The following is a 10,703-nucleotide window of genomic DNA, read 5'->3' on the forward strand; positions in this document are numbered from 1 at the left end:
GACATAAAGATCATCAAAACCACAAAAAAGGCCATACTCACTAGGTAGGTGGGTGGGTGAAAACCCGTTCCCATCAGGACGCAGACGGGTCAAAGAATGCTGCAGAAGGAGTGTGCATTAAGTAGTGATAGCCCCGCCCACTAGTCTTGAGGGGAGTGGCGGACTAAGTGCTCAAAGGTGTGCGATAAATGAGTGTCAGTGTAGTGCTAGGGTGTGAATGGATGGTAAAAAATAAATATGTATGTATGAAAGTGTGTAATAATGTAATAAAAATAAATAAATAAATAAATAAATAAATGTGATGAATAGGGGTCAGTGCTGTGAATAGTACATGGGGTGTCAGTACTATGTGTAATACGTGGAGGGATAATGTGCTGGTCGTCAGGCATGGCGTATCTTGCCGAATAACAGCCTATTTGTAACGCCGCTAGTGTTAGCTAAAGCGGGCTGCTCTGCATTCCAAACCAAACGCCAGCACATCATGCCCTCCCAGCATATAAGACCCGGCTGCGTCCTGAAAAAAAGTGTAGTATACGTAGTAAGAAATATCCATGAAACATGGGGTATTAGTTGTTATTTTGGCCAAAATACGCAAAGCTCGCAACCCAACGTCAAGGGTCCCCAGTGCCTTGCGAGTCCCTAACCAGAACTTTTCGTTCCTAATTTAAAAACACAAACAGAAAAAATGGGACATAAAGATCATCAAAACCACAAAAAAGGCCATACTCACTAGGTAGGTGGGTGGGTGAAAACCCGTTCCCATCAGGACGCAGACGGGTCAAAGAATGCTGCAGAAGGAGTGTGCATTAAGTAGTGATAGCCCCTCCCACTAGTCTTGAGGGGAGTGGCGGACTAAGTGCTCAAAGGTGTGCGATAAATGAGTGTCAGTGTAGTGCTAGGGTGTGAATGGATGGTAAAAAATAAATATGTATGTATGAAAGTGTGTAATAATGTAATAAAAATAAATAAATAAATAAATAAATAAATAAATGTGATGAATAGGGGTCAGTGCTGTGAATAGTACATGGGGTGTCAGTACTATGTGTAATACGTGGAGGGATAATGTGCTGGTCGTCAGGCATGGCGTATCTTGCCGAATAACAGCCTATTTGTAACGCCGCTAGTGTTAGCTAAAGCGGGCTGCTCTGCATTCCAAACCAAACGCCAGCACATCATGCCCTCCCAGCATATAAGACCCGGCTGCGTCCTGAAAAAAAGTGTAGTATACGTAGTAAGAAATATCCATGAAACATGGGGTATTAGTTGTTATTTTGGCCAAAATACGCAAAGCTCGCAACCCAACGTCAAGGGTCCCCAGTGCCTTGCGAGTCCCTAACCAGAACTTTTCGTTCCTAATTTAAAAACACAAACAGAAAAAATGGGACATAAAGATCATCAAAACCACAAAAAAGGCCATACTCACTAGGTAGGTGGGTGGGTGAAAACCCGTTCCCATCAGGACGCAGACGGGTCAAAGAATGCTGCAGAAGGAGTGTGCATTAAGTAGTGATAGCCCCTCCCACTAGTCTTGAGGGGAGTGGCGGACTAAGTGCTCAAAGGTGTGCGATAAATGAGTGTCAGTGTAGTGCTAGGGTGTGAATGGATGGTAAAAAATAAATATGTATGTATGAAAGTGTGTAATAATGTAATAAAAATAAATAAATAAATAAATAAATAAATGTGATGAATAGGGGTCAGTGCTGTGAATAGTACATGGGGTGTCAGTACTATGTGTAATACGTGGAGGGATAATGTGCTGGTCGTCAGGCATGGCGTATCTTGCCGAATAACAGCCTATTTGTAACGCCGCTAGTGTTAGCTAAAGCGGGCTGCTCTGCATTCCAAACCAAACGCCAGCACATCATGCCCTCCCAGCATATAAGACCCGGCTGCGTCCTGAAAAAAAGTGTAGTATACGTAGTAATACTCCAGGCCGGCAGGCCCCAGATGGTACCAAACGCATAATCAACCTGATCTCCAAGGCAGAGATTAGCCGGACGCCTTCTCTTCTCCTCACACTGGATGCGGAGAAGGCGTTCGATAGGATTCATTGGGACTTTGCTTTTGCAACAATGCGGAGGTTTGGTTTCTCTGGCCCCATATTGAAAGCGATAGGAGCTCTCTACTCCTCACCCTCGGCTCGAGTATTGGCTAATGGAATGATGTCCAAACCATTTGGTATTACTAACGGGACCAGACAGGGGTGCCCCCTCTCGCCCTTACTATTCACGATGGTTATGGAACCTGTAGCGGAGATGATTCGAATGGATCTGGAGGTTCGGGGGATTTCTGTGGGTCATAGACAACATAAAATCGGCTTGTTTGCAGATGATGTCATTTTAACCCTTACAGACCCATTGACTTCTCTTAGAAGAGTAACGGAGATTTTGGATAGGTTCAGTAAGGTCTCGTACTATAAACTTAACGTGTCCAAGTCTCAGATATTGGGCTTGTCAATACCCACGAGATTGCGCCAAGACATCCAAAAAGAATTCTCGTATGGGTGGGAGGAGGAGTCGATCCCTTATCTAGGTATTAACTTATGTTCTAAAACCTCTAGACTGGCGCATATCAATATTCTTCCCTTACACGATAAATTGCAGGGGGAACTGCAACGTCTATCAGATACGGAGCCTTCCTGGATGGGCCGTATGGTCCTATATAAAATGTTAATTTTGCCTAAGATACTATATATTTTTAGGACAGTTATGGTCCCGATGCCTAGGGCTCTACTTCGTAAGTTGCAAGAACAGCTGATGAAATTTATATGAAATAAGGGGAAGCCCCGGGTAGCCCGCCAGCGTCTTTATGTCCATAAGCGGAGGGGAGGCATGGGAGTACCGAACTTGGAAGCGTACCATATAGCTATAGGGGTAAGGCAATTGAGACACTGGTGCCTTCCGTTTACGGGCTCTAGTTGGCCTACGATTGAGCGCCACCTGATCGGGGATATCCCTCTTTCCTCGCTACTGTTATCCCAGACAAAATTTCCTAAGAGTATTATCCCGCGTTTCCCTACGGTGACGGCGTCAATACAGGCATGGAAAGCGGCTTTAAAAGCAATACCTTCCTCCGCTCCTATCCGCACGATCCCTCTACCAGTGGATACGTTGGAGCTTCTGGTTCCTGACCTAAGATTGGGGAATTGGGCCGCGTTGGGGGTTACTACATTACCTGAGTTATTTGAAAATGATTCTATAAGATCTTTCTCAGAGTTAAGGGCAGAATTTGCAATCTCACAGACAGATCTCTTTAAGTACCGACAGGTTCGTCATCTTCTTCCATCTGGCTCTCATACACAGGTTCAGGTGCCATCCGGGCTGTATGATTTGGTCTTCAAGACCATAATGAGGGAATCTACACTAACACGAGCTTTATACGATATACTTCTGGGGGAAACGGAAACATCCAAGACCCCACAGATGGCAAAATGGGAAAGAGAGCTAGGGGTGTCCTACGGGGTTGAGGTATGGAGTAAAGCAATTACGGGGACACTGCGAGCCACTATGAACTCGAATCTTCTAGAGGTCTTTCACAAACTACTCTTGAGATGGTACTACACTCCTCTCCAATTGTCCAAGATATACCCGTCTTCTAGTCCCTTGTGTTGGAGAGGCTGTGGAAAAGTGGGATCATTATTACATATTTTTTGGGAGTGCCCAGCTATTGCTCCACTGTGGAAAGAGGTATTTGATTTGTTATCCACGTTAGTGGGCGCCCATCTGGAGCCCAGTGCAGCCTTGGCCCTCCTGTCCTTGGACTTAGACTCGGTTGAGACGTCCCGGAGAGTTATTGTATCTCACGTATGCCTGACAGTTAAACACTTATTGGCCAAGAAATGGAAATCTAACATAGTCCCCTCTCTAAAGGAGGTGATCGATAGTGTATCATCTCATTGTGGGTACGAGAGGCTCTTTGCACTTCGGCACAATGGGTTGGCGCGCTTTACTTCCCAGTGGCAACCGTGGGCAGACAAATTCCCAAGTTGAGGAGTCAGGGTTCTCAGGGAATGATAACTCAAAGAAGAGGAATTACTGAAGGTACTATGACGATGTATTAACCAATCTATACTTGGTATGTATCCTGGTTTCCCCCCCCCTCCCCCGTTTTTTTCCTTTTGTCTTTCCTTCTCCCCCCTCAGATTACGTATTGATTGACTGTTTACACTGCATTGGAACTTCCTGATAAGGAAGCTGTTTATTATATGTAACCTGTGGTTTCGTTGATAAATCAATAAAAAAAACAAATGTTTTAAAAAAAGATTATGTTATTTATTCCACGCGGTGAACGGCGTAAAACAAAACTTAAACAATACCAGAATTTCGGTTTTTTGGTCAAAAATTGGAAAAAAAGTGATCAAAAAGTCGCATGTATCCAAAAATGGTACCTATAAAAACTATAGGTCGTCTCACAAAAAACAAGCCCGCATACAGCTCTGTCTACGAAAAAATTTAAAAGTTATGGGTCTCCCAACATGACGACAGAAAAAATACATTATTTTTTACAAAAGTCATTTTATTGTACAAAATGTTGTAAAACATAAAAAGTGCTATAAATTTGGTATTGCACTGACCCACAGAGGAAAGTTAACATGTAATTTATAACGCATTGTGAACTCTGTATAAAAAAAATGAAAAAACTATGGCAGAATTGCTGTTTTTTGGTCACCTTGCCTCCCAAAACACAGAATAAAATGTAATCAAAAAGTCGCACGTACTCCAAAATTGTACCAATAAAAAAACAGCCCTCATACCACTACGTCTATGTAAAGCTAAGATTAGTCAAGGCTCCAATAAGTCAGGAAAGAAAAATATGCAGTTGTGCAGGCCTGAGGGGAACATTTCTTCTGTTTCAAGAGGCGATTTATCAAGGCCCTAAAATTAGGGAACCAGAAAGGGGAGGGCCCAAACATATCTGATGTAAGTGAGGGTGCCCGTATTATACCAGGACAACACTTTCCCAGCAAAATTCCCCAAACTGCAAAGGTGCAGAGTGTGGACCAAAAGGCGGATAAGAAAGGACCATTTATCAGTGCGACACTGGCCTGTGCAGAAAGGATTGCTTCACAGCATAACACGCTTATTATTTTATTGGATTTTTTTACCCCATTATTATACCACCTGACTATGCCCCTGATATACTCTACCAGCTTACATGTACCCCCACATTATAAACTGAAATACCAGTAATACTCAAACAAAACTACTACCAAGCAAAATCCGCACTACAAAAGGCAAATGGCGCTCCCTCCCTTCTGAGCCCTACATTATGCCCAAACAGCAGTTTACTTCCACATATATGGCATTTTAAAAAATTTTGGGGTGTGTGTCTCCAGTGGCACAAGCTGGGCACAACATATTTGCCACTGAAATGGCATATCTAGGGAAAAATTGTACATTTTTACTTTGCACCATCCGCAGCCCATTCATTTATGGAAAAGACCTGTGGGGTGAAAATTCTCGCTACACCCCTTAATAAATGCCTTGAGAGGTGTAGTTGCCAAAATGGGGTAATTTCTCAGTGGTTTCCTTTATTATTTCAAATCAGAACCTATGCAATTGTGAACCAATACTTTGTAAATCGCCAAATTAGGCCTCAATTTCGCATGGTACTCTTTCACTCCTGAGCCTGGTTGAATGTCCAGGCAAAAGATTAGGGCCACATGTAGGGTGTTTCTAAAACAGCATAATAATTAGAGCAGGGCACCACATATCGGCATATCTATGGAAAAATTCCTATTTTCACTCTGCAATATAGAGTGCACACTAATTTCTGCAAAACACCTGCGGGGTTAACATGCTCACTATACCCCTAGGTGAATACCTTGAGGGGTATAGTTTCCAAAATGGGGTCACTTCTGTGTGGTTTACACAGTTTTGGTCCTTCAGGGGCTTTGGAAAAGCAACATTGAGCCAAGAATTCAATCCAGCAAAATCTGTACTCCAAAAGCCAAATGGCGCTCCTTCTCTTCTGATCCTTGCCGTGTGCCCAAACAGCAGTTTATGACCACATATGGGGTATTGCCGTACTCAAGAGTAATTGCTTTACAAAATGTTGGGATTCTTTTTTCCTTTATTTGTTGAGAAAATGAAACATTTTGGGCTAAATGTACGTCTTATTGAAGAAAAGGGATTGTTTTTATTCTCACTGCCCAATTCTAATAAAATCTATGAAACACCTATGGGGTCAAAATGTTGACTACACCCCTAGATGAATTCCTCAAGGGGTGCAGTTTCGTAAATGGAGTCACTTTTGGGTAGTTTCCACTGTACTGGTACGTTAGGGGCTTTGCAATAGCGACATGGTGCCAAGAAACCAATCCAGCAGAATCTGTACTCTAAAAGCCAAATGGCGATCATTCTCTTCTGAGCCCTGCCGTGTGCCCAAACAGCAGTTTATGCCCACATGTCGGGTATTTCCGAAGTTGTTTTACAAGAGTTGGGGTGGTTCTTCTTTATTCCTTGTGGACATTGTTTTTGTTTTTTAGCTAAAACTACATCTTATTGTAAAAAATTTAAATGTTTCACGTCTAAATTCTTCTAAAATCTATAAAACACCTGTGGGGTCAAAATGTTCACTACACCCCTAGATTAATTTCTTGTGGGGTGTAATTTCCAAAATGAGATCTTTTTTGGGGTGTTTCCTTTGTTTTGGCATCACAAGACCTCTTCAAACCTGACATGGTGCCTAAAATATATTCTAATAAAAAGAAGGACCAAAAATCCACTAGGTGCTCCTTTGCTTCTGAGGCCTGTGTTCCAGTCCATTACCACATGAGCGCCACATGTGGGATATTTCTAAAAACGGCAGAATCTGGGCAATAAATATTGTTTCTCTGGTAAAATGTTCTGCATTACAGAAAAAATTTGATTAAATATGAATTTCTGCAAAAAAACACATAATTTGCAAATTTCACCTCTACTTTGCTTTAAGACTTGTGAAACGCCTAAAAGGTTAAGAAACTTTCTAAAGGCTGTCTTAAATACTTTGAGGGGTGCAGTTTTTAAAATGGGGTGAGTTATGGGGATTTGTATTGTATAGGCCCCTCAAAGCCACTTCAGAACTGAACTGGTCCTTGAAAAAATAGCCTTTTGAAAAAAAAATAAAAAATTAAGAAATGTCTGCTAAAGTTTTAAACCTTGTAACTTCCTAGAAAAATAAAAGGATGTTCAAAAAACTATGCGAATCTAAAGTAGACATATGGGGATGTTAATTAGCAATTATTTTGTGTGGTATTACTATCTGTTTTCGCAAAATTTTTGTTTTTCACAATTAAATACTGAATGTATCGACCAAATTTTACAACTAACTTAAAGTCCAATATGTCACGAGAAAATAATCTCAGAACGCTTGTATAGGTAAAAGCATTCTGGAGTTATTACCACATAAAGTGACACGTCAGATTTGAAAAATAAGGCTCTGTCATGAAGGTCAAAAGTGCCTGCAGTGGGAAGGGGTTAATGGCTTTTTTTTTTTATTTGCTAAGGCCCTATATAGTCATATTAGCTGGTTCTTGAAGATGCTATGGTTTATTGGTATCTATTGGTATATGGCAGTATTACATGCACTATGTATGTATATCATTTTTGACAATATGTACTATTTGGTCTATGCATGTCATGTTGTAATTTATTCATTATAGTATAGCAATGGTATTTGTCCATTGTATGATGGAAACATTTTTGTATAGCATTTGGTTTTGGACATTATTATATTGCCAGTATATAACTGTATTGTAGCAACAAAGGCCCTGAGGTCTGCCTTTACTGATTGCCTGTTAGGCCATGCCAGTTTTACACTGACAGACAATAATACACTGCAATACAGAAGTATTGCAGTGTATTATAAAAGCGAACACAAGATCGCATAGTAAAGTCCCCTAGAGGGACTGAAAAAAAGGAAAAAAAAAAGTTAAATAAAGTTTTAATTAAATTAATAAAAGTCTCAAGTAGAAAAAAATTAAAAACCCACTTTTTCCCCTTACAAAATACTTTATTATGAAAAAAAGTAAAAGGTTACACATATTTGGTACCGCCACGTCCGTAACGAACCCAACTATAAAACTATTACATTATTTAACTCGCACAGTTAACACCGTAAAAAATAAAATAAAAAACAATGCCAGAATTGCTGTTATCTGTTCATCCTACCCTCAAATTTTTTTTATCAAAAATGATCAAAAAGTCGCATGTACTCCAAAATGGTACAAATAAATACTACAAGTCATCCTGTAAAAAAAATCCCACATACAGCTGCATCGACAAGAAAATAAAAAGTTATGGCTCTTATATGGCGACACAAAAACATATAATTTTGAAAAACATTTTTACTGTGTAAAAGTAGGAAAACATAAAAAACCTATAAATTTGGTATCGCGGCAATCGTACCGACCCGTTGAACAAAGTTATTATGTTATTTATACCACTTGGTACACGGCGTAAACTTAAAACTCAAAAAAGAAAGACAACATTTCTGTTTTTTTTCCAGTACCCCAGTAAAAAAAGTTATTAAAAAGATAATGGTGCTATTAAAAAATACAAATTGTCCCACAAAAAAAAGGCCTTTTACAGCTATGTCAACGAAAAAATAAAAAAGTTATAGATCTTTGAATGTGACAATAGAAAAACGTAAAAAATAGCTTGGTCATTAAGGTTTAAAGTACCTTCGGTATTAAAGGGTTAAGAAGTCACTATAGTTTTTTATTGTAGTACTGTTTGATATTATTTTGTACTGTGTGGAAGTATTTCTCCCTTTAAGGAGTGACATTTGCATATTTTATGGTGGAAGTGTTTTGTACTGCATGCTTTTGTTTTTAATCTCTCTACGGTGGTATTAGTGGATTTCGACTACTGTATAGTGGGATTATTTTTGAGACTTTTTAGAAGTTTTTGACATGTTATGGCAGCTCACCATGGCAGTATAATTTAACCCCTTTAGGACTGAGCCTGTTTTGGATCTAAATAGCTATTGCTGGCCACCTTTTTAACCCTTTCAAGACCGAGCTCATTTTGGCCTTCAGGACCAGCCCCATTTTTTCAAATCTGACATGTGTCAATTTATGTGGTAATAAGTCCGGAATGCTTTTACCTATCCAAGTGATTCTGGGATTGTTTTCTCGTGACATATTGTACTTTATGTTAGGGAAAAAATTTGGTTGATAAATTCAATATTTATTTGTAAAAAAACACCAAGATTTAGAGAAAATTAGCAAAAATTTGCATTTTTCTAAATTTAAATGTATCTACTTGTAAAACAGATAGTAATACCACATAAAATACTTACTAGTTTATATTTCCCATATGTCTACTTTATGTTTGCATCGTTTTTGAACATTCTTTTATTTATCTAGGACGTTACAAGGCTTAGAACTTTAGCAGCAATTTCTCATATTTTCAAGAAAATTTCAAAAGCCTATTTTTTTCAGGGACCAGTTCAGTTCTGAAGTGACTTTGAGGGCCTTATATATTAGAAAGTCCCCATAAATCACCCCATTTTGAAAACTGCATCCCTCAAAGTATTCAAAACAGCATTCAGAAAGTGTTTTAACCCTTTAGGCGTTTCACAGGAATTAAAGCAACGTAGAGGTGAAATTTACAAATTTCATTTTTTTTTTTTCGAAAATTCATTTGTAATACATTTTTTCTGTACCACAGAAGATTTTACCCAAGTAATGCAACTCAATATTTATTGCCCAGATTCTGCAGTTTTTAGAAATATCCCACATGTGGTCCTAGTGCGGTAATGGACTGAAACACAGGCCTCAGAAGGAAAGGAGCACCTAGTGGATTTTGGGGCCTCCTTTTTTTAGAATATATTTTAGGCACCATGTCAGGTTTGAATAGGTCTTGTGGTACCAAAACAGTAAAGAACCCCCAAAAGTTACCCCATTTTGGAAACTATACCCCTCAAGGAATTTATCTATGGGTATAGTTAGCATTTTGAACCCACAGTTTTTTTGCTAAATTTATTTGAATTAGTATGTGAAGATGAAAATCTACTTTTTTTGTGAAAAAACGTAGAAATGTTAAATTTTTACAAGGAATAAAGTAGAAAAAACACCCCAACATATGTAAAGCAATTTCTTCCGATTATGGTAGTACCCCATATGTGGTAATAAACTGCTGTTTGGACCCACAGGAGGCCTCAGAAGAGAAGGAGCACCATTTGGATTTTGGATTTCTGATTTTGCTGGAATAGTTTTCAGTGCCGTGTTGCGTTTGCAATGCACTGGAGGGATGAAAACCGTGGAAACCCCCCAAAAGTGACCCCATTTTGGAAACTACAGCCCTCAAGGAATTTTTCTAGGGGTAAAGTTAGCATTTTGACCTCACAGTTGTTTTGCTGAATTCATTGGAATTAGTCTGTAAAGGTAAAAATCTACTTTTTTTCTGTAAGAACTTAGACATTTTTAATTTTTACAAGGAATAAAGGAGAAAAAGCACATCAACATTTGTAAAACAATTTCTCCCGATTACGTAAATACCCAATATGTGGTAATAAACTGTTGTTTGGATCCACAGCGGGGCTTAGAAGGGAAGGAGCGCTATTTGGCTTTTGTAGCTAAAATTTAGCTGGAATAGTTTTTGGGTGTCATGTCGAATTTGCAAAGCCACTGAGAGACCGAAACAGTGGAAGCCCCCCAAAAGTAACCCCATTTGGGAAACTACACCACTTAAGGAATCTATCTAGGGGTATAGTGAGCA

The sequence above is a fragment of the Rhinoderma darwinii genome, chromosome 8 (genome assembly GCF_050947455.1).
Source record: "Rhinoderma darwinii isolate aRhiDar2 chromosome 8, aRhiDar2.hap1, whole genome shotgun sequence".
NCBI lineage: Eukaryota > Metazoa > Chordata > Amphibia > Anura > Rhinodermatidae > Rhinoderma > Rhinoderma darwinii.